General features: G+C 51.3%; 1 protein-coding gene across 1 annotated transcript in view; it reads left to right on the plus strand.

Moving 5' to 3' along the window:
• The first annotated feature begins 338 nt into the window (after positions 1-338).
• DISP3 (dispatched RND transporter family member 3) overlaps positions 339-26,902 on the plus strand; it is a 73,878-nt gene continuing 47,314 nt past the window's right edge. The window contains exon 1 of the mRNA XM_053281041.1: positions 339-446. The gene's annotated coding sequence lies outside the window, so the exon portion shown is untranslated. The remainder of the gene's footprint in view (positions 447-26,902) is intronic.

The following is a 26,902-nucleotide window of genomic DNA, read 5'->3' on the forward strand; positions in this document are numbered from 1 at the left end:
AAATGAAGCCTTCATGTTCAGGGGCTCTGTACCTTTGAATAATAGTCAATAATAGGTGGGAGGAGCACCTGCCTGTTTGCATGCAGTTAAGGTCCCAGGTCCCCTCCCTGGCAGCATCTCCAAGATAGGGCTGAGAGAGATTCCTGCCTGCAACCTTGGAGAAGCCGCTGCCAGCCTGGGTAGACCATACTGAGCCAGATGGACCAGTGGTCGGACTCAGTATATGGCAGCTCTCTGTGTTCCTAAATCCCCTCTTCGGCACAATGATTAAGGCCACCGCAAGTGGTCCCGCCTGACCGCCTTAATAGGCCTCTCTGCTGTCCTCTCTTCACAGGGAAGGATTTTCCACCGGCACAGCTGCGGCTTCACAGACTCCTGCTTGCAAGCCGAGGAGATCTCGCTGTCAATCAGATGTTGCCGGGGAAGCGGCAAGAAGGCCCTCGAAGGTGCGTTTTTTAAAAAGTGGGAGATCAGAGGCCCTTTTGTATTGACGTCCATTCCAGAGATTGGAGTGGGGAACACGAGTTTGGTGGGGGGGGTTTCGTTTTGTTTTTTGACATCCGAGCTGAATCACAGAAGTGGATGGCATTGTGGAGGGAGAGAGAGGGGGGAGATTGATGGGTGAACAGGGGCGGACAGCGGGGAGAGGTGCGTGAGGAATTGAGGAGGAGTCTTGGGCTTTCTGCGTTGCACAGATGTTCAGTGGCTGCTTCGTCCGGCTGCTGAGCGTCATCCCGGAACGGCCCAGGCCTTTGGTGCTGCGCTTTGACTGCAAGGCAGGGAAGCACCTGAGCCTCAGTGGACGCTTTAGTGAAGGGCCGTGCATGTGCAGGCAGGGCAGTGCATTTCTCACGGGGCGGCAGGCGGGAGAGCAACGGAGCGGTCTTCTCCTTCCTGACCAGCCGCCTGGCCTCTTGCAAGAGGATCGCAAAGGAGATCCCACAATAAGGCAGACTGGATTCTTGCTGAGGGGGTGGGGGGGTGGGAGAGAGGGAGGGGGAGTGTGTGTGTGTGTGTGTGTGTGTTTGAGCAGCACAGATAAACCCGGCTGTCCCAACAGAAGACTGTGGGGCGGATACTAGCTTTGATCCCAGTTTGAATTTGATGCCACCGCTGCCGATTAGGAACATCGGCAGCTGCCTTATACCAAGTCAGAGCCTTGGTCCGTCTCACTCAGCGTTGTCTGCTCTGACTGGCAGCGGCTCTCCAAGGCTGCAGGCAAGAGACTCTCCCAGCCCTACCTGGAGATGCTGCCAGGGACTGCCCTTGGGACCTTCTGCGTGCAGAGCAGGTGCTCTACCCCCAAGCCATGGATGCTCCTGGCGAGCACATGAAGAAGCTGCCCAACTGAGCCAGACCCTTGGTCCCTCTAGTTCAGGATTGTCAGCACTGGCTGGCAGCAGCTCCTCCTCCAAGGTTTCAGGCAGGAGTCTCCCCCAGCCCTACCTGGAGATGCTGCCAGGGGTCGAACCTGGGACCTTCTGCCGGCAAAGCAGACGTTCTACCGCAAGAAGACGGGAGTCAACCACCTCTCCACAGGGCGGCAGAGCCTTCAGGCCTCTGGCAGTTGACAGCATAATCCTGTGGCTCCTAGGGTGCGGGGGCCGACTCCGCAGCATACATCGGCTCTCAATTCTCGCCGCTGTGTTGATAAAATGTTCCGTTTCCCCACTGGCAGTCTTGATGCGGCTGCTGAATCCAAAAACAGCACCGCTGCCCTCAGTGCGGGGTCCCCTCCACCCCGTTTGCCCAGCGATGGTCTGGAAGACTGATGTTTGGAGGCCTGATGTAGAGTCAATCCAGGCCCTTCTGAAGTTCAGATCAGGCCCTCTTTCAAATCTGTGCAAGGGTTTTCTTGCATGATGCCTTCCAAAAATCCCCCTCCCGTCCTCGCTGAGCTCTTCCTTTTCTCACAATTAGCTCCTTAAGATTCTCCCAGCCGCTCTCCCCGCGGCATCCCACCTGACACATCTGTCTTGCACCGGCTGTTCCCTGCCTTCATAAAAATTCGGCAAAAGCCGCACAAAGGATGTCACGGTTTCTTTGCTAATAACGACCATGGGGGGGTGTTAAGCCAATAGGAAGGAGGCCGGCAGGGGAGAGGGGTGAGAAAAGATCCTTTTTCTCTTGGAACAGAAAGGCTGGGGTGGTTTTGTCCTCCTCATTATCCTCCTTCGTTGTTGTGTGTGTGCTGCTCCTCAATTGAACCCCAGTTCTGAGAATAAAGGGAGAGTCCCAGATCTCCACATTTAAACCCTGCCCCGGAGGGCATTAACTTCAGCCGTGTGATCTACTTGGGCAGGGATCCTCCGTGCAGTGAGCGAAGAGGAAAGCCTCTCGAACACCGGGGGCTGACTTCCAAATAAACGTTTGCAGGGGGTTGCGTTGGGAAAACCCACCCAAATCCCTGAAATTCGGCAAGGCGGTTCATGCGGTCGCTAATAAGGTGGGGCAAGGATCCTACCCAACTTCGGCAGCTGTGCGGTTTTCGGGATTTCTCGGTTCTCGGTCATCTGTTAGCAAACCACTAGGCAGGAGAAGGGGAAAGTGCTCCTCTGTGAGAGGAGGACAGCTTCCCCTTCTTAAAGTGCTGGGTATCGGTGCTGGGTAGGGCAGCGGCGTCCCACTTCCTTCCTGTGACCCAGGCAAACCACGATACGGTGAAACAAACCACGATATGGTTGTGGTGATGGTCTCTGATGCCAACCCAGGTTTTCAAAAGGAACCGACCTTGAAATGAACCCGGGTTCCGTGTGATGCCTATGTAACCGCTTTCTCCCTAAGGTGCCTCTGGGTTCCCCAGCAGAGAAGCCTGCTTTTTATCGTTGGTCTGTCTCAGGGGGTCCCCACCTGTGCTCCTTCAGATGGGGCGGGGGCGATGGATTGTGGCTGATAAACTGTGGCTGGGAGTGGAGGTTCAGCAGGATCTGGAGGACCACCAATTGGGAAGCCCTGGTCTCGCGTGGCCTGCTTGATGTTCTTCTATGGAATTCCTTGCCATGGGATGTGGTGATGGCCCCTCGTTGGGGACGGCTTTAAAAGGGGCTTAGACAAAGTCATGGAGGACTGGTGTATTCAGGGCTACTGGTCTGGTGGTATGGGCCACCTCCAGGCTCAGAGGCACAATGCCTCCCAATCCCAGTTGCAGGGGAGCAACGGCAGGAAAGAGAGAGGGCATGCCCTCCCCTCTTGCCTGGGGGCCTCCCAGTGGCATCTGGTGGGCCACGGTGGAAAACGGGATGCTGGACGAGATGGGCTTTCTTGGGCCTGATCCAGCAGGGCTGTTCTTATGTACTCACAGCAGCAAGGGTTCTCCGAGAGAGCAGAGAGGCCTTTCCCGCCCTCGGCACCCTCCTCCTTTCAATGGGAGATTCCAGGACAGGATTCTGTCCTGGAAGATTCCCTGGAAGATTCCAGGATATGACTCTGTGGAGTCCGGCCCTTGAGCTATTTAGCTCGGTGTTGTCTCCATGAGGGGTGCACAGTGTCAGCCCTCCAGCTGTGGTCAGATTATGACACCCGTCGTTCCTGGGGATGATGGGAGTTGTAGTCCAACTGCAGCTGGGGGGCCAACGTTATGCAGCCCTGGTGCACACTGAGTGGCAGAGGCTCTACAAGGGGTTTTTTGGGCAGGAGTCTCTCCCAGCCCTACCTGGAGATGCTGCCAGGGAGGGAACCGGGGACCTTCTGCGTGCAAGGCAGATGCTGTGCCACTGAGCTGCAGTGCGCGCACGCGCACACACACACACACACACCCATAGGATAAGGACTCCCTGAAAGTAGATAGCTTGGAAGCTGCTGCCTTCAGCTGCCAGGGTAAATGTGGTGTGCGGGGGAAGCGTTTCATCACTGGTCCACTCCCCTCCCCTCTCCTTGCACTATTAATTAAACATTTTCCATATTGTCTGTAGAAGCTCCCAATGTTCAGAGGAACTGAGCAACAGAAAAAGAAGATGTTTAATTCATCATCCACCCCCTGGTCTTCTGTCTCTTTCTGCAGTCATCTGTATGCTTTTTCCAGGGGAATTTCTTCTCCCGTGGAAGGCAGGCGCTAGATTCCCCCTTGCCTTCGCTGCTTTGTTGTGCCCGCTGTCTTCTAAAGAGTTTTATATTTACTCAATTAGCCAGAGGTGCTTTCTTATGCGAGGAGAGACGAGAGAAGAGAGAGAGAGAGAGAAATCCATAAACAGCAAGCAAGCTTGTTTGTAGCAGTCTCTGTCCGTTTGAAGTCTGTGATTTGGCGAAATCCACTACAGAAGAGTTTAATGATGGGGTGTCTTTGTGTGTGTGTGTGTGTGTGTGTGTGTGTGTGTGTGTGTGTGTGTGTGTTTGTACTTGAAAGGAGGGGGGATAGCCATTGATTACGTGATAAAATGAATTAATTAAGCCAAGGCTTACAGCTTTGGCTTGGCCTTTGAATGCTCCTTCCTGGGCGTGGAAAGCAGAAAGAGTTGTGGATGACATTGGGTGTGGCCATTAGGGGTGGCAGCGTGACGAATTGCCCTGGTGGATTTCAAAGGGTGTTTTGGGGAACCCTGAGGTTTCTTGGGGAAGAATATTCTCCAATTTGATTCCTTTTTCTCCTTCACCTAGACGGGATGAGAATAATTCTGGAAATCCTTCTCTTCTCTTCTCTTCTCTTCTCTTCTCTTCTCTTCTCTTCTCTTCTCTTCTCTTCTCTTCTCTTCTCTTCTCTTCTAGATGAAGGATAATTGAAAAAATCACATTTAGGGCCATGTGCTCTTGTCTTTCTCCAGGTAGATAGGAATCTGCCTTTTACCAAGTCAGACTGTCTAGCCCAATGTTACCTACACTGACTGGGAGCAGCTTCTCCAAGGTTTCAGGCAGGAAACTTTCTGCATCCTACCTGGAGATGCTGCGAGGGACTGAAGCTTCTGCCTGTGAGGTGAGTCCTCTCCCACTGAACTATGGCCAGTTCCTCAGAATGTATATATGAAGCTGCCTCCGACTGAATCAGGCTCTTGGTCCATCTAGTTCAGCATTGTCTGCACTGACTGGCAGCGGCTTCTCCAAGGTTGCAGGCAGGAGTCTCTCTCAGCCCTACCTGGAGATGCTGCCAGGGAGGGAACATGGGACCGTCTTCATGCCAAAGAGGGGCTCTTCCAATGAGTTACAGCCCCATCCCCAAAGGTGGCATTCATGGATCTCTTAACCAGGAACTGACCATGATAAGACTCAGCAAGGTGGCTGTATCCTGTGTCCTCAGACGATGCTGTGGAACCAGAAATGACACCTGGACTGAGATCTGGCTGGACGCAAATATGCTTCCATTTAACCTGTTAATTAAAGGGTTAAGTGCCCGCCAGTTCATTGACTGAGAATCTCGACTTGATGTCCAACATCCCTAATTTATGACCGGTGCAGGATGCTTACACAGCCTCGTAAAAGGCTTCACCAAAGCTTCCGATTCCATTATCTGGAGAGATTGTAATGAAGAACCCGCTCAGACCCCGATCGATCAGCATTCTCATTTCCTGCTGGAATGTTTGCGTTAAGTTGCCGTTACTCAGAAGACAGACTGGAGTGGTCAAGGCTGGGCTATTGTAGTGTGCCAGGCAAGAAGAGGCCACCTTTGAATGCCCCCCCCCCCCCAGACACACTTTAGGAACATAGGAAGCTGCCATATCCTGAGTCAGACCCTTGGTCCATCTAGCTCAGTATTGTTTTCACAGACGGGCAGCAGCTTCTCCAAGGCTGCAGGCAGGAATCTCTCTCAGCCCTATCTTGGAGAAGCCAGGGAGGGAACTTGGAACCTAGATGCTCTTCCCAGAGTGGCTCCATCATTTCAGGGGAATATCTTCTAGTGCTCACACTTCTAGTCTCCCATTCATATGCAGCCAGGGCAGACCCTGCTTAGCTAAGGGGACCGGTCATGCTTGCTACCACAAGACCAGCTCTCCTCTCCTCTCCTCAAAAAAAAAAAAAAAACCCTGTAAAGAGAAAACTAGGACATATACCATATTTACCCGAATAGAAGACTACTCTGAATGTAAGACTGCCCTCAGATCTCTAGCATCAAAGAACTTGGGGAAAACCTAGCCTTGGAATGGATTCCAGTAAAATATGGTAAGAGAGGAAAATTTTCATCATCCTATTGTGACAGATGCAAGGGATATGACTTTTTCATTCATTCCCAATCCAGGTTTTCAGACTGGAGTCTTTCCTATCTGGAAATGGTGCCAGGGATTGAAGCTGGGATGTACCTTCCACGTACAAAGCAGATGCTTCAACCCTGCATTACAACCCCTCAATGAAGCTGCCTTATGGACCGTTGCCTATCTGACTGGCAGCAGCTCGTCATGCAGGGCTCTTTCCCAATCTTACCAGGTGCTTTCCGGATTAACCCCTACCACAGGGTCACTACGGATCTGCTAAGTGTGCTGTGAAATATTACTGCTTTCAACTGTCTTTGTAACAGGTGAAAACCCCGATTGTTTGGACCCATCCCTGATCAAAATTACAGCAGCACTGAGACCCCAAACACATTAAATCCTTACATATGCTCCCATCATTCTTATCTCCACCCTCCTCAAGTGCAAGTATTGCTGCTCTCAAAGAGGGCTGGAACAGGTGGGAACCCTGATTGTTTGGGCTCTCCCTGTGCCCTCTCGAGAAGCGGAGTGAATTTCACAATTCTGTGTGCAATTCTCCTCTGCCTTTTACAGTCAGAAGGATGGCTGTAATTCATCCCCTTTTGAAGAATGAACCCCGTGGCTATTGATCAATTGCTGATGGCTAACACGTCACCAAAGGGATGAAAGTCAGTGATGCTTTGGGGATGTATGGGATGAAAGGGTTTGACTTCAGATTTTCTTTCCCACCATCTCCTGGGTAGTTGATGAGAATAAAGACACATTCCCTCCAGGAAGAAAGAATTCAGACCTCTCGCCTGCTAAGGGGTCTGGAAGGATTTCGTGTCTAAGTGCCGCGGACGAGAAGAAATTCTTTTGATCATCTAAATCCGGGCTGGTTTAATTGGTTGAATCCCTTTCAGCTCCCCAGGATTTGCAGAGGATCATGAACAAGGAGATTCTTTCCAACCTCCCATCGCCTTCGCTACTCCTGCCTGGGCAAACAGACTCTTCTGCACACACCTGCCTGCCAGGCCATAGGGCAGAACTCGAGAGATTGGCTAGTAATTGTTCAGGTGGGGCCGTGTGGTTGTAAGGAGGAGAGGCCAGAAGAATACTGAACATGGAGTGGTTCGCCATCTGTGTATGCCAAATCCCATCCAAACACACACAATGAACAGCAGAGCTCATTTTGGAGGGACTGGCTGTGCAGGTATTTCTGTAACAGACTGGAGATGGGGCCGTAGCTCAGGTGTAGAGTGTCTGCTTGGCATGCAGAAGGTCTCAGGTTCAATCCCTGGCAGCATCTCCAGGTAGGGCTGGGAGAGAGCTGCTGCCTGAAACCTTGGAGAGCAGCTGCCAGTCAGTGTAGATAGTACTGAGCTAGACGGACCAATTGTGTGACTCAGTATAAAGCAGCTTCCTGTGTTCGTTTGACAAAGCTCCAAAACATCTGCCTGGCTCTTGAACTTACAGTTGAAGACCACACACAGAACCCTGGTCTGTTTTGACAAACTGTGGTTAGTTTGTATGTCTGAACCCATGCCAGTCAACAAGCTCTGGTTTATTTTGGGCAATCAAGCATTCCCTCAACCCAAGTTCTGACGTGGGTCAGTTTCTTCTAACTCGTCTGTTGTGCCGTCTGAACCTGCAGTCGTGGTTTCCTCTCAGTTTGTTTCAGTAGCTTGACCCTTGCAGGATGCTTGCACAAAGAGAGGGGCGAGGAGACGGATCAGACCTGAACAAGACATGATATAGTGAAACAAGCCAAGGTTTCATGGGCTAGTTCGCACAACCCAAAACAACGCTGGAGGAGTGCCCAGCCAGGGAGGGGAGCCGGCCAGGTGAACTCTCAATCGACACTTGTGTAAACTCAAAGATCAAGTTAGGAGGAGGGGAGAGTGACCATGGGGAAGTTGGGAGCTGGGGAGGAGAGCTTTCTCCCCACTTCCATTAAAATGCTCGGGTCGGAATCTAGGCAGGGCATTCCTGTCCTAACCAGCTCTGGGATCCCACACGACTACTCTCCCCTCCTCCTACATTGATGCTTGGAGTCACACAACCATGGATCAGAAGCACACATAGCTCTCCAACCTCGAAAAAGTTCTCTCCCCCACCCCCATATTTCACGTCTTCATACAGGAGCATGCCAGAACCATCATAGATTTGAGGAAATAGGCGTTATGCTTATTATTTATAAAGTACCTCGAATGTCCTGTGTCCAGTAGGATTCATTGGCTAAGGCTGCATGGGTTTTAAAAATCTTTTTGGTTTGTTTATTGCATTTATATACCACCCATATACAAATCTCTGGGCCGCTTACAGACTGAAAACAAACCACAAACACTTTACATCATAGAACATCACACAACGTAAAATAACTCTCAACAAAACTGTAAAGTATCATGAACGAAAAGCCTGATAAAATCGGAGCGTAAACAGGGGTTTAGATAAGCATCTGCACTGGTATTTACTTCCACGGGGGCCAGTTCCTGATGTCTGCTGTCCATCTCAGCAGCCAGCTCTCTGATTCCATCTCCAATTTCTGCTTTCCCTTGCTTGACCTTTCTGCTCCATTTGTCTGGAAGGAACAGAGATTAAGCCCAAATGAATCGCAGCCTCTCTCCCGGGGCGGGAAACAGTAAGCGCCTCTGCAATCTGACCTGTGGCTTTCTCCCTGAATTGTCCTCAGCGTCTTCTGGGAGAGATAAGTCCCCGGTCATTCCACTGGCTAGGGTCAACGTGCCCTGATCTAATGAACTGCTGCATCTGATAGAGCAAGCTTTGTTCTGCAGAACGGTGGGCCACTTTAAATTGGCACATTTTTGCTGCAGTGTGGTGACCCCATTCGACTCGGTGCTCGGAGGACTCCTTTACACTTTATACTTCTAGAAGGGAGAGGCTCCCTGCACGGATTTACTGCATAGATCTCATTATCTGCGATGGGAGGTTGGGACCGTGAGACATGAAAAATGTGAAGGCAGATTGCAGATTGCTGCACCCAAGGATCCAAAATTGGCTGTTTTTAATGTCTCCGAATCAGATAGTCGGCCTGCTCCCATGATTCTAATTAAGGTGATGGGCAGCGTGGTAGTGTGTTGTCTTGTCCCCTTTGCTAAGGGGGGTTAACCCTGGTTTGCATTTGGATGGGAGATTACATCTGCGACCACTGGAAGATATTTCCCTTAGGGGATGGGGCCGTAGCTCAATGAAAGAGCATCTGCCTTGCATGCAGAAGATCCCAGGTTCACTCCCTGGCAGCATCTCCAGGTAAGGCTGGGAAACACTCCTGCCTGAAACCTTGGAGAGCTGCTGCCAGTCTGGGTTGACAATGCTGAGCTAGAGGGATCAAGGGTCTGACTCAGTAGAAGGCTGCTTCCTATGTTCCTAACTGGCAGTTGGAGCAGGATTTTTTCCCCTAGCAGGAAGTGGCAAAGCCACCTTCCTAGAGCTCTCTTCCTCTGTCCAAAGGCTGAACTTCAGGCTGGTGTTGTCCGCAGTATGGCACACCCTGGTTTGCACTGGGATGGCTGAGTGCGGGTGAGTGCTGTCTGCAAACCAGGGCAGACCCTGCCCAGCAAAGGGGACCGTTCATGCTCGCCGCCTCCAGACCAGCTCTTCCCTCTACGATGCAGAGAGCATATCCTGCAAGCTCTTCCCTGCATGCACGTGCTAGCAACATACCCTGGGGACAAAGCCACCCCCAGCGCCGACTGGCTCGCCCATGTGCTTCTCTCCGGCTGAGCGGTTCCGGCTCTTCTGCTGCTTGTACCTCTAGACACCTCCAGCTGTGCGGCCTCCTCCCACCCTCCCTCGCCTCTCTCTTTTCTGCAGCTAAGTGTATTTCTAGACGCCAACCCAAAGACTTAGGAGGTGGGTAATTACACTCGGCCATTAATATTTAAACCACCCACAGAGCCAATGTTCTAATACCATCTCTGAAAGATGCTGCATATTTAGGATGCATCCCTGGGAGGCGGCATTATCGCCAGCAATGAATCCTTAAAGGCCAGGAGGGGTAACCTTGCCTGATGGTCTCGTCCCCTTAATTGCTGGAGCTGTGGGATGGAGGGCCTTGGGAGCATAGAAGTTCCCAGGTCTCCTGTGGATCAACCTGCAGAGCAATGAGGTGCCTCCTTAATGATCCCCCACTCTTGGTGAAATACTGCAATGCACACTTCTCCAACTGTACCGGAGGGACGGATACAGCTCCTTGTTTTCGTATAATGAGTGCTCAGTCCCCTGAGCCAATTTCTGCCCACCACGTCCTCTTCATGGGAGACCTGGGATCTACCATGTTTCCAAGGCCCCCGTCCCACAGCTGGGTAAGCTCTGTAAAGCCCCTCCTAGGAGTTTACTTCTCAGTCATTGGGAAGGACCTTCAGTTGCTGCCTATGTCATGTGAGTCTCAGCTGGTCTTATTGGGAGATGCCAGCTCCCAGAGCCGGCCTAAGTTTTATTCTATTTTATTTAGTATATTTGTACACTGCCCCAAACTCACATAGCTGGCCGGTTTATGACACACACAAGCAAATTGAAACAGAAATCAAAACACTGAAGCCATTTAAAACCAAAATCAGAAGAGAGGGACCCTATTGTGGGTCCAAGCTTGAGACCATACCTCAAGAAAATACCACAGCCAGGGAATCTGCAGGAAATGGGGTCCAGTGTGCCTCAACCATCTTCACCCCACAGCTCTTGGCCCCCACAATAAATACCAAGACCTCAAAAACTGCCTCGGTCTCTGGGTCTGATCCCAGAAATGGTGCCCCCAGAATCCCCCAGTTGCCAGCCCCTCCTACACCTTTGCACTCCCCAAGATGTGCACACCAAGGCCGGCAACAAGCTAGGCAGGATAGGATAGGGAGGCGTGCCAGACTCAAGACCAGAAGTCGGCCCCTTTAACGCTTCTGTTCTCCAGGCAAGGAGGCATTGCCCAGGAGGAACAGCCTGAGCCCAGAGGTATTTAAAGGCTTAGCTAGCCTCTGATAGCTGCTGGGACAACGTTTTTCCCCCACTGAGCTGTCCGTGGTGCTGAAGCTGCATCTTCCCTCATGGTTGCTGGACAGGACAGGGCAATGTGCTGTCCTGGTGTCAGAACTCCTTGTGCTCACTGCTGTCTCCAGTGGGGATCTATTGCATTGCAACACTTACTCCCTCTCCAGGAGTAGGCTCCATGCTGGCCCCACTCACAGAAGCTGGACATCAGTTCCTTTATGGACAGGAAATGTAGAAGAGACTTCCTGTCAGGAGTAACCTTGGCCTCAGTATCAGGGTTCCTTGTTCTGTTTGCTATATCTCCTGACTCTTTGCTATATCTCCTGGCTCCACGTATATCTCCTGGCTCCATGTTGTGACTTCCGGCTTATTCTCAACTTTGGTTCCTGTTTGCTCCTTTTGACTTCTGCCTTGCAACTTGGCTTGACCTCTGGTGTGGTTTTGACTTCTGGCTCCTGGCTCGGCCCCCTGGCCTGACAGATCCTTGGTTCTAAACCCTTGCTCATACTGATCCTTGCCTCCTTGGTAAGCCGCCTGATTCCTGACGGATGCATACAGATAACCCCTGGCGTGTGCTTGGATCCCGACTCCTGCCTCAGCCCTCTAGACATGCCTTATCTATTCGACCCTCCATGTTCCAGACTCTCTCAGTCCTGGCCTCTGGACTCACACTTGCAAGTACCCATGCCCACAGCCCAGCTGCCCTGACATCCGGTACGCTGCCCCTTCCTAATCTGGACTTGTGCACCTTTTTGTGACACACACAAAAACTGGCCATTGGTTCCTCCTGGCTTCTGAAATGCAGCCTGATCCTTGCGGAAACTTGCCCCATCCCACCGGGGCCCCCCAGAGTTGCTCCCCTGAAGCCTCTCAGAACAAGACCTTTTGCACTCATCATGTGGTGGCTTTTGTGGTGGCCACACAAGCATAAACCATGGCCCAAACCCCACCCTGGCTGAGCCCCGGTGGCCCAGCTGGGAAAGAGAAAGAATAAGTGGTTTCTCTTGTGCCAGGTTGCAGGGAGATGATTGACATAAAGGACTGGTGTAATCCTCCCTGAGCTTGTGAGATAGGGTGGAATTTAAATCTAAATGGCGAATAATATAGCAAAACCTCCTTTAATCTTGCCCTTTCTAATCTAAATCCTTCCCATTCCTTGTAGCTGCCCGTTTCTTTTAAGAACTTGCTACATTTACTCCTTTTCCTTTCCAGCTTTAGGGGTAGGGACCTGACCCTGTGGTAGCAAGCGTGCATTGTCCAATCTGCTACACAGGGTCTGCTTTGGTTTGCATTTGGATGGGAGAATACATGTGAGCACTGACTACTGTAAGATATTCCCCTGAGCTCAGTGGAAGAACATCTACTACTACTACTACTACTACTACTACTACTAATAATAATAATAATAATAATAATAATATTTATATGCCACTCTTCAACAGAATTCTCAAAGTGGTTTACATAGAAAAATAAATAATACATAAATCAAATGGACCCCTGTCCCCAAAGGACTCATGATCTAAAAAGAAACATAAGGCCGATACCAGCCACAGCCACTGGAGGGATGTTGTGCTGGGGCTGGATAAGGCCAGTTGCTCTCTGCCTGCTAAATATAAGAGAGTCACCACTTTAAAAGGTCTCTCTTTGCTCAGTTAGCAGGGGTTAGCATCTGCATCTCCCTCCCTGGTAGCATCGCCAAGATAGAGCTGAGAGAGCCCTTGGAGAAGCTACTGCCTGTCTGGGTAGACAATACTGAGCTGGATGGACCCAGGGCCTGACTCCGTGTATGGCAGCTTCCTGCGTTCCTAAAAGCCTATTGTGTCCCTGTTAGGATAGGGCAATGCTGAAGCCATACAGTGTTTCTCATTCATACAATGACTTCTGTGGTCATCCTAGGGGTCCCCCTAGGACAGTATGTTCCCGCAGTGACTGCTAGGAGTTAGAGCATCTGCTTGTATGCAGGAGGCCCTGGGTTCAATTCCTGACAGCATCTCTAATTAGGGTTGGGAAAGACTCCTGCCTGAAACCTTGCTGCCCTTGGCTTGGGGAGCTTCTTTGGAGAGGGGCTTCAGAGCTCCATGGAGGGGGGCAAAGGAATCCACTGGCCCGAGAATCATTCGCTTCCCCCTCTTTCAGACGGAAGTCCTTGGACCCCCTTTAAAAAGGTGCGGTGTGCAGCAGAGTCTTAATTTATGCAATCAATTCCAGGGCCCCTGGGCCGGGGGAAGGATAACGCGAGGATATTAAATCTGTCCTTTTTGCCAATTTGTCACCACACTGTCAGAACCCATTGATTCTCCTGGCCCTGCCTTCATTAACTGTCTCCTCCGGGCGGCTACTCTGTCGATCACCTGCTAACCTGAAACTTCTACGCCTGAGACACAGAAGCGAGGGCTGAGGGGAGATACTCCCTCTGCTCTCCCTGCCTCCCTCATAGGCCGTGGGATGAGGAGGCATTTGGGTTGCCTTTTTAAAGAAAACGGGGAGAAAGGGGACAAAAAATGGGTTGGAAGTCGTGTTTCCCCCAACCACCCCCAGAATGATGCTATACCAAGCAGGGGCGGGGGGAATGGCATCTGCTCAGCGGGGCCCAACATTTCTTCCCAGGGATCCCCAAACTCCAAGAGTCACAGAGCCAGTGCGATGGCATCAGAACAACTGTGTCGTCACTCGGAATTGGCTGTGCAATGGCATCACAAAGCCTATTCCGAAAAAGGGCAATGCTTCCCGCACTCTGCACCCCAACGGACACAGTCTTCTTTGCTCACCACCCCTCAGTCAGCCCCCAAGAAACAGCTAGCCTCCTCAGCTGCACTCCTTCTCTTGGAGATGAATTTCCAGCCTCAGAATTCCTTTCCAGAAAGCAATGATCTCCGGCTGGATTTCCGCACTCGCAGCAGCCTCTTTCCATCTCTGAAGTGTTAGCGTTTTGCCCCTATGATAGGCTGGGGACTCCCTCCCACTGTGTCCTCAAGCCAGCACGAGCTAGTCATTCGCTGGCCATCCACTTGGGCTGGTCAACCGACCACATCGATGAGCGGCCAGAGTGGCTCAAGTTTATTTATTTTACTTTTTACATTTCTATCCCGCTCTTCCTCCAAGGAGCCCAGAGTGGTGTACATGGTTATGGTCCTCCTCACAACAACCCTGTGAGGTAGGTTAGGATGAGAGATGTCTGGGTGGCCCAGAGTCACCCAGTGAGTTTCATGGCTGAAGGGGGATTTGAACTCAGGTCTCCCCCAGTCCCAAGTCCGATATTCTAACACTCTAACCACTATACCACACTGGCTTAAAAGGTGGGGGTGGGGTGTCTGCTCTTCTTGGCTGAGCTGGGGAAAGCATCAAAACCAAACTTTGCCTGGGATGCCAGCAATTCTAGGGACAGCCCTGGTCTGACCTTGGACCCCAGAGGCATCTGGTGGGCCACTGTGTGAAACAGGATGCTGGACTAGATGGGCTTCCTTGGGCCTGATCCAGCAGGGCTGTTTGTCTGTTCCTTGGGTCCCAATGGATTCTGGCCTGGAATAGGAGACAAGCATATGTTCGTGTACACACAGAGACACTTGGGTTAGAGACATAGGAAGCTGCCATCTACTGAGTCAGAGCCTTGGTCCATCTAGCTCAGTCAGTATTGTCTTCACAGACTGGCAGCGGCTTCTCCCAGTTGCAGGCAGGAGTCTCTCTCCACCCTCTCTTGGAGATGCTGCCAGGGAGGGGACTTGGGACCTAGAAGCTCTTCCCAGAGTGGTGGCGCCATCCCTTCAGGGGAGTCTCTTCCAGTGCTCATACTTCTAGTCTCCCATTCAAATGCAACCTGGGCAGCTCCTGCTTAGCTAAGGGGACAAGTCCTGCTTGCTGCCACCAGTCCAGCTCTCCTCTCCTCCTAACATTGCTCTCCATGGCTACCAATTCTGTTCTATTGGAAAGCATGAATGACATCTAAGCTCCCCCACCCACCCACCCACCCCGGTCCAGGAAAGGTGGCCTCCCTTTTACCTCTGTTGTGTGTGTCTTGTGCCGCAAGGAATCCGCCTTTTAAAAACCTGGCTTCACTTCGTCACCACTCGATAGGCAAGCCCCACAAGCTGCCCCCCCCCCCCCGCCCTGCAGCACCACGGAAATTAACAAGCCCAAAGACGTTCCCATTAGTTTAATGAAAAATTAAATATTAAACATGATGGAGAAGGAAGCCGGATGCCCAGCTCTGCCAAGACACCCAGATCCTTTCAGGGCGAGACGGAGATGGATTCTGTGCAAGGCGTTTTGCAGCAGCCGGTGCTAAACTGGGAAGCATTGCCTAGAGCGGGAGGAGGCTCTTCCGGCTTCGGATTTCAGATGAGAGGCATGTAGAGGAGATCTCTCCACCACCAGTTTGGGGCTCGATCGTCCATGATTGGCTCGAGGGTTTGTGGCTAATGTTGGTGGAGGAAGAGAGTTCAGTACTTCAGCTGAATTCTCTCTCTTTCTCCGCATAAAATTGCTTGCACTTGTCACCGGAACATAGAATGCTGCCAAACCGAGTCAGACCCTTGGTCCATCTAGCTCAGCTCTGACTGACAGTGGCTCTCCGAGGTTTCAGCAGGAGTCTTTCCCGGCGATGCTGCCAGGGATTGAACCCGGGGCCGTCTGCATGCTGCTGCCATTCAGTGCAGACCATAGTCAGCTAAATGGGTCAATAGTCTGTCTCAGTATAGGAATCATAGCTCAGTGACAGAGGGCCTGCTTTGCCCACAGAAAGTCCCAGATCCAGTTGCTGGTGTCTCCACAGAGGGCAGAGAAGGACCCCGCTCTGAATCTCTGGGGAGCTGCTGCCAGTCCATGCCGGCAACACTGGGTCAACTGGACCAAGGGTCTGACTCAGCCGGAAGCAGCTTCATACGTTCATAGATTTTGTGTGTCGATTTCTATTGGGGAACTATCACCTGCCAGGTCTCCGTGGCTTCACTCCAAAGGAATCTGGTGTTCCCTTAAAGGCCATCCAACGTGGTGGGGAAAGTTTCCATGGAGCAGCTTCTGCTTCCCACAGATGCATGCAGTGTTAGTCTGTGAACAGACCCGCGCCCACGGGGTGGAATTTCGAGTGGTGGCCCTCAGAGGAGCTCTGACATTTCCATGAAATGTATCCAAAATCTGCGCAGGAATGGGCGATAATTATGGCTGTTCTGGAACCACAGTGTCAGCGTACACTTGAGCTTTGCGTGGAAATGTGTCAGACTGTCTCTCTTGCACATTCTGGTCTTCTGGCTCCATGGCTGACATTCTCGTTCTCTCTCTCATTCTCATTCTCTCACACACATTGCTGCACATAATCAGTATTAATAATACAACATTTCAAGTTACAAAACGGGGGGGGGACACAAATGTTACCAATTACTATTATTAGGATGTTATTAATAGGAGACTTTTGTTTACATTTGAACTTCCTTTTATCTCCTCTTTATAATGCTCTCGAAAGAAAGGGAAACCTCACTATATTATAGTATTGATCGATTGATTAAGTGCCGTCAAGTCGATGCCGACTCTGAGCGACCACAGAGATAGATTCTCTCCAGGATGATCCGTCTTCCACTTGGCCTTGAAGGGCTCTCAGTGGTGCATTCATGGCTGTTGTAATCTCTAGTCCATCCACCTGGCTGCTGGTCGTCCTCTTTTTCTTCTCTTTCTTTCAACTTTCCCCAGCATGATGGACTTCTCAAGGGAGCTGGGTCTTTGCATCATGTGTCCCAAGTAGGATAGTTTGAGCCTGGTCATTTGTGCCTCGAGTGAGAATTCTGGATTGATTTCTTCTGTGATCCATTGGTTTGGTTTCCTGGCTTTCCGGGGTCTCCTCAAAATTCTTCTGCAGCACCCAAGTTCAAGAGCATCAAAGCTTTTCCTATCTTGCTTCTTCAAGGTCCAGCTTCCGCATCCATAGAGCGTCACGGGAAAAACATACAGTATCCTCTATAATACTGTTTCGGTCGCCTATACATATTTATTTATTTTAGCATATTTCTATACCGCCTGATATGCGCATCTCTAGGCAGTGTTTTCCCAGAGCACCCTGGGAAATTCCCAGTCCCCTCTGACTCCAGAGGAAGTATTTGTCTTCACTGAAATCATCTTTGCTTGGAGAGACTCCTGCCTGAGACCTTGGAGAGCTGCTGCCAGTCTGTGCAGACCATACAGAGCTGAATGGACCAAGGGTCTGACTCAGTAGACGGAGGCTTCCTGTGTATCCCAGAACCAGGCAATCTGCAGTTCAGGGCCGTCACTTGACCTGCCCGGCCCTCAGCAGCCTCAGACAGCTCTACCTTCCAGGCCTGTCTCCTTTCCTCCTAATCGCAGGTGACATTAAACGCTTATTCAATGAAAAACTCCCTTCTCCGGCTCTAATTATTCAGCATGAAAAGTTAGTATTGAACAAAGCCACTGGGCCAAGACGGTTCAATAACCAGCAGCAGAGCTGAGCAAAGATTATTTCAATAAAGACAAATACTTCCTCTGGAGTCAGAGGGGACGGGGAATTTCCCAGGATGCCCTGGGAAAACAACACTGAGAGAGAGAGAGATGCAGCCATCTCCCCAGATGGCATCAGTGATGCTAACCGCCCGATTAAAAAGCCATTAAGAGTTGGTATTTAGGGCCCGGGAGATGAAGCCAATGAGATGGAAGGTGCTGTGAAGGGAGAATGGATCTCTCTCTGAAAGCGCTTCGGGGAAACGGAGGGGCCGAGGTGGCCATTATGTATTCCCCGCACCAAGGCCAGGATGACTAAGCACATGGGAGAGGTTTCTTATGCATTTATTTATTCATTGCACTTTGTTTCCCTCCCTCTTCCATAACACTAGAACCCAGGGTGGGATGATCAAGTCAACGGGCAGAAGATTCAGCCCAGACAAAAGGAAGCCCCTTTTCAATCAATGTAAAATGGAGATGTGGAACACCCTGCCACAAGACACAGCCCAAAGGTATCGTGGTGCCCGAGGCAGGCCCTCCACATGATGCCTTGCCCATGCCCCTGGTGAGGGCCAGACCCCTCCCCAAACTGACCCTTGCATGCTTTAAAAGGAGGGGGGCAGGGAGGAGGGGAAAGTTACCAGCAACCCCCTCTTCCATCTTCTCACTTCTTTAGAGCTTTGCAAGGTGTGTGGAGAAAGAGGGGCTCCCTGCAAAGCTTATGAGGGTCAGATCAGTCCCAAATTGCAAGTCTGGTGGTGGGGGCAGGAATTACATAGGAACATAGGAAACTGCCATAGACTGAGTCAGACCCTTGGTCCATCATGCTCAGTATTGTCTTCACAGACTGGCAGCGGCTTCTCCAAGGCTGCAGGCAGGCGTCTCTTTCTCGGCCCTATCTTGGAGATGCTGCCAGGGAGGGAACTTGGGACCTAGATGCTCTCCCCAGAATGGCTCCATCCTTGAAGGGGAATATCTTCCAGTGCTCACACAGCCTAGCCCTGTTGATTAACTTGCCATCCTGTGGATGCCCAAGAATCTAGTCGGGCTCCTAGTCTGGTGGCTGTGGGCCACCTCCAGGCTCAGAGGCACGATGCCTCTCAATCCCAGTTGCTGGGGAACAACATGGCATGCACAGACCTCTTGCCTGTGGGCTTCTCAGGGGCATCTGGTGGGCCACTGTGCAAAACAGGATGCCGGACTAGATGGGCCTGCTTGGGCCTGATCCAGCAGGGCTGGTCTGATGTTCCAGTCTGCCACCAGAGGTGACCACCTTGCCTCACCTCATAGAAGAGCTGTCCACGGAGACGGCCAGGCGGACCAACTCTCCGTTTCCACGGACGGAGCGGCCCTGGGTGGCCCTGGGCAGCTCTGGCTCCCCTCTCCCTTCCCCACCGTGGGGCCCGCTGCCTTCTCTCCGGCGCCCCCAGCCTCCTCCTAACAGCCCGGGTCGGAAACGGAAGGAGCGTCTCCTAACAAGCCGGGTGGTAGATGACATCCAATTATCCAAATGGAATATAATGTAATTTCACCCATGGGCAGGCCTGAAAGGGCCCCGTTCCCCCGGAGGGTGATGTATGATGCCTCTGCCGCTATCTCTGTTTGCCGAGCTCCCGGCTTCATCCCCGGCTCCCTGGCAAATCTCTAAAGCTCAGGCGGCGCGGGAGCAAACGCGCTTCACAGCTGAGGAGCCCAGATAAACCGCCGGCAGCCCGGCCTGTTGTTCAAATCCCAGAGCAAACAGCGGGAAATTAATGGGTCTCTCTCGATCCCCCCCTATCCTTTTCTGTTTGATTTCCGCTTCCTTGGGTTTCTCTCCCCGCTTCCCTCTACCTCTCCCCTCCTTCCCCTTTCTCCCTTTGTTCTCCCCTTCCTCTTTGTTTCTTGCTGGTGATAAACACGATTCCTGCCACAGCAAGGAGTTTCACCCGCGGCTGTTTGCTTGTACATCAGAGGAAATGGGCCCCGGACGAGACTGGGGTGGCGGGAGATATTAAGCAAATGGAATGTAATTAGGGCCCCCTGGGGGGAGAGAGAGGACCTTGCAGAGGGGACAACAGGCAAAACTGGGAACGCAGCCGGCCGCCTAATTGCTCGGGGTGCACCTGACATCTTCGTCTCTGCAATGCCGCCCTCGCTTTCAGGGTTCCCAATCTGGAATCCTGGTCTGGAAATCCATGTCTAGATTGTCATATATTTGCTGGATTTTCTTTTCGATCGCCACCAGGGATCTCCAAGGGGTAGCCTATGCTCCCCACCCCAGAAAAACCTTTCCCGCTCCCCCATCCAACACACTGGAACCATTCAGTCCTATAGCTTGAACTAATTATTTTTAAAGGCTTCTGTTGTTTAAAGAAGCCTCATGCATTCACTCCTCTACCCCAGAACAAGAGGCAGAAGCCAGCCCAGTCAGGTAGAGAGGAGATGCCTCCAGCCACTCAGGAGCCAGGAGTCGCCTCCAGCCTCCCACGAGCCAGGAGACACCTCCAGCCTCCCAGGAGTCAGACCAACCCCTTCACTTCCTTCCTATCCAGAAAGTGGGCTGGGTGAGACCATTTGTGCAGGTAGGGGGTGCTGGGTCCTCTCCCATTACAGATTCCAGCCGGCCTGGTCCTGACCAAGATGGGGGAATGAGAAAGGTGAGAGATCCCCACCCCAGTCTTTCTACCACATGGTCTTGAACAGGAAGAGAAAACTAGCCTGGAAAGCAGACCGGAAGATTTATCCTAGTTCAATAGGACAGTATTTTCTCAGAGGCCTATTTTCTGAAAAAGCTCGAAAATGTAGAGCAAGTTTCATTGACAAGGTAATTAAACTAGCAACCTCAACTACCTTCCCTTTATAAATATTTAATGCATAGCAAAATTCTTGCTCTCCTAATGATGTTCTTGGCCACCTCTTTACTCCCCCTAAACTAGTTGTTCAAATCACCCCTCGTCACCAGCATCTCTTCAAATAAATCCTGTCTTTAATTTCTGGGCTGCCTTGGGCTGGCATTCATCAAATTCTTGCATGGCCCTTCTAATCTTTGCATGAACCTTTTGTGTTTGTGCACGCTTACTTGCTAGCCAAAGAGTTTCCTCATGAGAGCTCAGCTGTCACTGATCTATCAGCTGAGGTTTAGCATAACCTGCAAAAAGAGGTAAGGTCTTGCAAAGTAACTGTTTTGGGTTTTTTTTTGTTTGTTTGTTTTTTGCCTTCAGCTAGCAAAGCTGGGGCTGTTACATAGAAAACAATGCCGGTTAAACTGACCAGACGGAAGAGAAAGGCAGAAGAGTTGGAAGAAATTGATTGCTTTAAAAAAAAAAAAAAAGTCTCCTGATTATTATGCTAAAAAGAAAAAAAGTCTCTGTGTGAGGAGAGTTGATGGCTCTGTCTCCTTCCCACATGTATCTCTACCTGCCTTCAGCAAATATTTCTAGCTGCATCGACGACCTGCAGGATTTGTTCCAGCATCCTGATGGTCCTGAGTTTCATGCCCATTGTGTGGCAGCACACACTTATGAAGAATTATGCTTCAGAATTTCCATTCTATAAGCCACCGGGGATTTCAAGGTTATGTCGCACTTCGAGCTCAGGAAAGTAGGCTTTCTTTCACCCTTCCCTCCCCTTCCCTCCGGGCACTCTGAAACATCTCCCCCCCACACACACACCTTTTTTTAATATACTATGTACAAAATGGGGTGGTTTACAGTTGCTGTGGGAACCATAATTCTGAATTTCCCGATTAAAAACAAACCCGGAAATAATGTGTTTGTAGAGACCCCTTCAGCTTACAAATCAGTGCATCAAAACAGAGAGGAAACGAGTCAAGGAGCACAGAACCATAGAATCTTAGAGTTGGAAGAGACCTGCGGAGGTTATCTAGATCAACCCTCCACTCAAAGCAGGAAACTATTACAGCCTCCCGGGCAGACAGCTGCCCAGCCTCTATTGGGAAATACTTACTCATAGACTTTTTTCTCAAGTTATGCCATGGATCCCCTAGCAGCTCTTAGCCACGGGAGGCAGAGGGAACCTTCATCTTCAGGAGCAGTCTACCTCCAGATACCAGCAGGAACAGAGGTGCACTTAGGTAATTTTGGAGCCTGGACCTAAAGGCCTTTGGAGCCCCCACCCCTGACCCGATACATCATCCCTCTACACACACACACACACACACACCGAGACAAACACAGTAATTTTAACACGTGGGTTCTGGAGGGCACAGACAGCAACTGAACTCACAAGAATGTAAGGATATACAACAGGTCTATTTATGCCAATATGCATTAGCAGAAACATTTCCACACACAACTTAACATATTCCCATCCCACACACTTCTTTCCCCACTCCCCGCTCTGTCTCTAAAGCACCTGCCAGGGGCCACAATCACGCTTGGCCATCCGGTGCGGAGACCACACCACCCAGGACAGACTAAAGAGGATTTGGGGGGCCCAGAGGGTGTGGAGGCCCCAGACTTCAGCCCCAAAGGCCAGGGGTAAGAGCACCATTGAGCAGGAGGGAGGTCTTGGCCCGCGCTGAGGTGCTCTTACCCCTGGGCTTCAGGGCCGCAGGGGTGCTCTTACCCCTGGAGGCCCCCAAATCCTCTTCAGTCTGTCCTGGGTGGTGTGACCAGCCGGCGGAACATGATGATGCTTAATTTGCAGGGGAGGGGGGCCTCCAAAGTCCTTTAGGTCCCGGCTGCAAAATTGCCTAGGTGCACCTCCTCATGTCCCATTTCGGGTTGGCCACAGTGAGAGACAGGATGCTAGGCGGTGTAGTGGCTGGAGGGCTGGACTAGGACCAGGGAGACCCAAGTTCAAATCCCCATTCAGCCTCATGATCCTTGCTGGGTGACTCTGGGCCAGTCCCTTCTCTCTCAGCCTAACCTACTTCACAGGGTTGTTGTGAAAGAGAAACTCAAGTATGTAGTACACCGCTCTGGGCTCCTTGGAGGAAGAGCGGGTTAATAAAATGTAAAAAATAATAGTAATAATTTAAAAAGAAATAGGTGGGCCATTGGCCTAATCCAGCAGGGGGGTCTCCGGTTCCTGCCATTTCTTCCATAACCCAGAGCTCAATCCCCACCTGATACCTGCCAGGTCACCTGCCCCCCAATTGCTCAGTCAAGTTCAGACATCTCTCTCTCTCTCTCGCCCTGCTTGCATTGAGCTGTCTTCTGCCCCCCCACCCCGCCTGCGTCTGTGTTGCTAAACTGAAATCACTCGGGGGCTCTTGTTAAACTGCTTGGGTGAAGAGAGATTAGCCACATTAAAAATGGATGCCTTCCAAGAGCCTCGTGGGGAGAGCCGGGGGGCGGGGGTTGCATTTCTCTGCATGACAACACCAAAAAGTGCTTTGTTTCCGTCTCTGCTGCTGTCGGATAAGTGATACGGGGTGGTCGCATTCTTTGGGACCCTGGAGATCTCTGACATTACCATGGCATTCCCTGCCACTCCGTGGTGGTGAGATGACACAAATAATACCTTTATATAAAATCTATAGAGCACTTTAGTGCTCAGAAAGGACTCGTGGGATCCTGCTTGCCCTCACAACAACCCGGCAAGGTAGGCACAACGAGTCTCAAGCCAGATGCCCTAAGTGTGCCACCCAGACAGCTCGGATGGAGAAGGCCTAGCTGGCCTGAGTCATGCTGCTCGACAGCGCCACCCTGGTTGTGGCTGGAAGGGGATATGCAACCGACGAGCCTGAGAAGGAGAGGATAGTCTGGGGAACCAGACATGGAAGCAAAAATAAGGCAGCTTGTGGAACTCCCTGTCACAAGGGCTGGCAACCGCCCCTGGCTTAGATAGCTTTAAAGAGATCCCTGATGGTATCATCTCTGCAAGAAGCTGAACCCACCAAAGGCTGCCCTGAAATACCTGCTGCTCAGAATGTCGACATCTCCTGGCTGAAACACCCGGCGGGTTTATCCAGAACTTTTTGACATGCTTCCTGTCTGCAGTGTGTGTTTCAGGAGAGAAATCAAAGCCGAAGGCCCGACAGTCAGTGCGATTGTATGTACAATGACACGCTCTGCAAACAAAATAAAATGAGATGAATCCTCCAAGCATTTGAAAGAATCCTAAAGGATAATTAAGACAATTTACGAGGTTACGGTTCCATGATTGGCAGGTCTCGCTCATCATGAAATATGAATCACTCGCTACATTTTTCTGATGATCTCGCCACTTAACTCTAATTAAAGTTTCTTTCCCCCCCCCAACCCCGCTTTGCTTTCTCCCTGTTTTAATTGCAGAAATCTTGGCACAGTCAAGCAATCTTCTCGGATCTCGGAGGAAATGGCATTAAAGCTTTTGGTAAACAATCAGCAGTGCTGGATGAACTTGCGGTGGCCACAGGCTGACGGGGAGTTAATGCGGATGCCAGCAGCATTGGCTGAGCTTGGCTGAGGAAATTGGAATGAGATGATTACACCTTGCACCTCTGTTTTGTCATTGGAGGGCTTTCCCAGAATCCTTTGCAAAGGGGAGTTGGGAAATCAAATGAGCAGCACAGCATTCTGGGGTGGGGGGGACCGGAAATCCAAGGAGGAACAAACCGGAATGACAGAAGATTCTTAAGGCATTGGTTTCAGTTCAGAAACAAGAGCCGGTGATTCCCATCTGGGGAGTAATTTCTGGAAGTGTCCCTCATCATAACAGTGGCACATTTGTTGTGCTGAAGTGGACTGTGGGAAAGGCTCCACCCTCTATACTGACTTCCTGCCTCTGCTGCTGTCGGCTCAAGCTGCTAGTCCTCATTTAAGTCTCCCTCTGCCAATTCTTGAAAAGTATATTTTGTTTCCACAGCCGTGGGCGGGGTGGTGGTGGTGGTGGTGGAAAAGCAGGTGAACAGAAGATCTGCTCATCTAAAGGACAGAAGAAGAGTCTCCTCTGCTTTCCTTCCATTTCTTGCAAGCAGTGTGAGGAAAGGTACTCCTGGAAACACTTTCAAGGTTCAGACGGGTCCCAAAGAGCTGCTCTGAAAGCGGCAGCAGCAGGTGTTCGGATTCTTGATCATTAATATTCTCTAGTAGCCAGATTCTAGCTATGGGGTTACTGGGTTATAGCGGGGAAAGAAGACCCTATTGAGCTTGACTCTAGTCTGCTGCAGGGGGCATTTTGCCACCCTCCTGGTGCCTCAATAAGCCACCACCTGAGGTGGCCGCCTCGCCTCGCCTCATGAAAGGATCGTCACTGTAGATGCTTGACTTAGGATGGCTTTTTTTTTTTTTGTGGCAGAGTTTTACCAGTGCATAGTGGCACCATGCAGAGGAAACAGAAGATGCAAAGAAGAACCTCAAAGCTGCAGCCAAGTGTACATTTTTCAAATACTGGAGCTGATTTCAGAAATTCTCCTAGTTATTCCAGGGAGAACAGAACGTGCCCTGCAGAGCAAACCAGAGGAACCACAAAGGAACAGAATGGAGAGGACATCCATTCATGCCCAAGACCACAGACATTTAAAACCAGACTCCATGACGACATTGCATCAAAATATGGCCAGTGTGAGAAATGGCTGCCAGGATGTTCGGACGGGGGGCAGATGCACCCACACACCACCAGACCCAGGCTCCTGGTGGTTCCCCATCGCTCTGCAAATTTTGCTCGGAGATCCAGCCTCGCGCCGGCCCCTTTCATCCCAGCCACAGATCAAATATTTGCTTTTATGTCAGCTTAACAGAAAAGGAGGCAAACTTCCCCTCTCTGTGGCCTGGGAAGCGGAAAAGGGAGGAGGGCCTGATGTTCTCAGCGTGCGGATTAAGCCCCATGAATATGGATGAGGGTCTAATTGGCTCCTGCACGTAGCCAAAGGTGCCCGAGGGCCTCGGCATCCAGGCTTAATTGTTGTAGACAATTAATAACTTGGATCGTCTTAATTCCATATTGCGTTCTGCAGCTCATTAGAAGAGCAAGGAGGGAGACCCCTCGGAGAGAGAGGGGCTCCGTCTGCCACGGAGACCGGCCGCTACGGACGGCTTGGCTGGAGGAAAGCTGGGTGGATTCAAAGGTTACAGCGGAGCGCTGATCTGGAGGCTTCGGGGCCAGCCAATTCCTGAGAATCAGGAGTGGGAAGAACTCCATGTCGGATTTCTAGACGGAGGGCTCTGTCTTGCCTGGGCCCCGCAATGTGGAAACATTTGCCACGCCCAAGCCCAGGGGACTCTGGCGGGACTCGGTGGATCTATAGACACTTCCAGTTCCTGATAACATAGGAAGGGGAGCTGGTCTTGTGATAACTAGCATGGCTTGTCCCCTTTGCTAAGCAGGGTCTGCCATGCTTTGCATTTGAATGGGAGACTACATGTGTCAGCACTTGGAAGGTATTCCCCTTAGGGGACGGAGCCACTCTGGGAAGAGCATCTGCATGCAGAAGGTCCCAAGTTCCCTCCCTGGCAGCATCTGAGAGAGACTCCTGCCTGCCACCTTGGAGAAGCCGCTGTCAGCCTGTGTAGACCATGCTGAGCTAGATGGACCAAGGGTCTGACTCGGCAGAAGGCAGCTAGGTACAAGGCTAAGAAAGCGGGCAGGCTCCAGAGGGATTGGGGGGCAGAGTGGCTGTCCCGCTCTGCCCTATAGTCCCCTTGGGCAAAACTCTAACAAATAAGGATCGTTAAGACAACAGTCATCATGCATTTATTCCTGCTTAGGAGTGTCAGATGGGGAAAGCATTCTGGTGGAAAGCATCTTCATTTCAGTCTCCTGGATCCCCCCTCTGTGGGGCTTGGTGGGGGGTCCGCAGCCCTGCGGGGCAGGTGGGCCCGTGGCAGCTCTCGGCAGGTGAGGCACTGTGGGAAGCTCTCCTTCTGTGTTCCTGAAGCCCAGCTGCTTTATTACATCCGTTTAACACCAGTGGGAGGCCCTCTGTCTGCTTCCCGCTTTGTCCTGAAATGCATTCTCCACCACCACCACCACCTCTATGAGACTTTCAGCACCTTGGAGAGCGGCTCTCCCGGTCTCTACAGAGAGAGCAGCACCTCTGAAATGGTCTGGCTTTCCAGAGCCCAAAGACTTCCTTTCCCCTTTTCTCTTTTTGGTCCTCTGAATGAAGAGGAGGTTCGAGTGCTACCCATTTTTAATTTCCCCACGGCGCTGGAACAAACAAATCTCTCCTCTTTCCTGGAGGGGGAGATAGATGGAGACGTGAAAAAGGCAGCTGGAACCTTGATGCAGTGACGAGAACCATACAATGTTGGAGATGGAAGGGTTCCTTCGAGGCCTTCTGGGCCATTCTCTGCTCAGTGCAGGAAGCAGCAAGGAGTTAGGATAGGGCCCTTGAAGGAATGTCTGTCCCATTTCCTGATGGAAACAACCTCAGAACTGTGGCTTCTTGTCAAAACCGGACCCCCTGTTTTGCAAAACTGGCACTGGTTTATGTCCGTGGCAAA

This window comes from Hemicordylus capensis, chromosome 16 (assembly GCF_027244095.1).
Source record: "Hemicordylus capensis ecotype Gifberg chromosome 16, rHemCap1.1.pri, whole genome shotgun sequence".
NCBI classification, from domain to species: Eukaryota; Metazoa; Chordata; class Lepidosauria; order Squamata; family Cordylidae; genus Hemicordylus; species Hemicordylus capensis.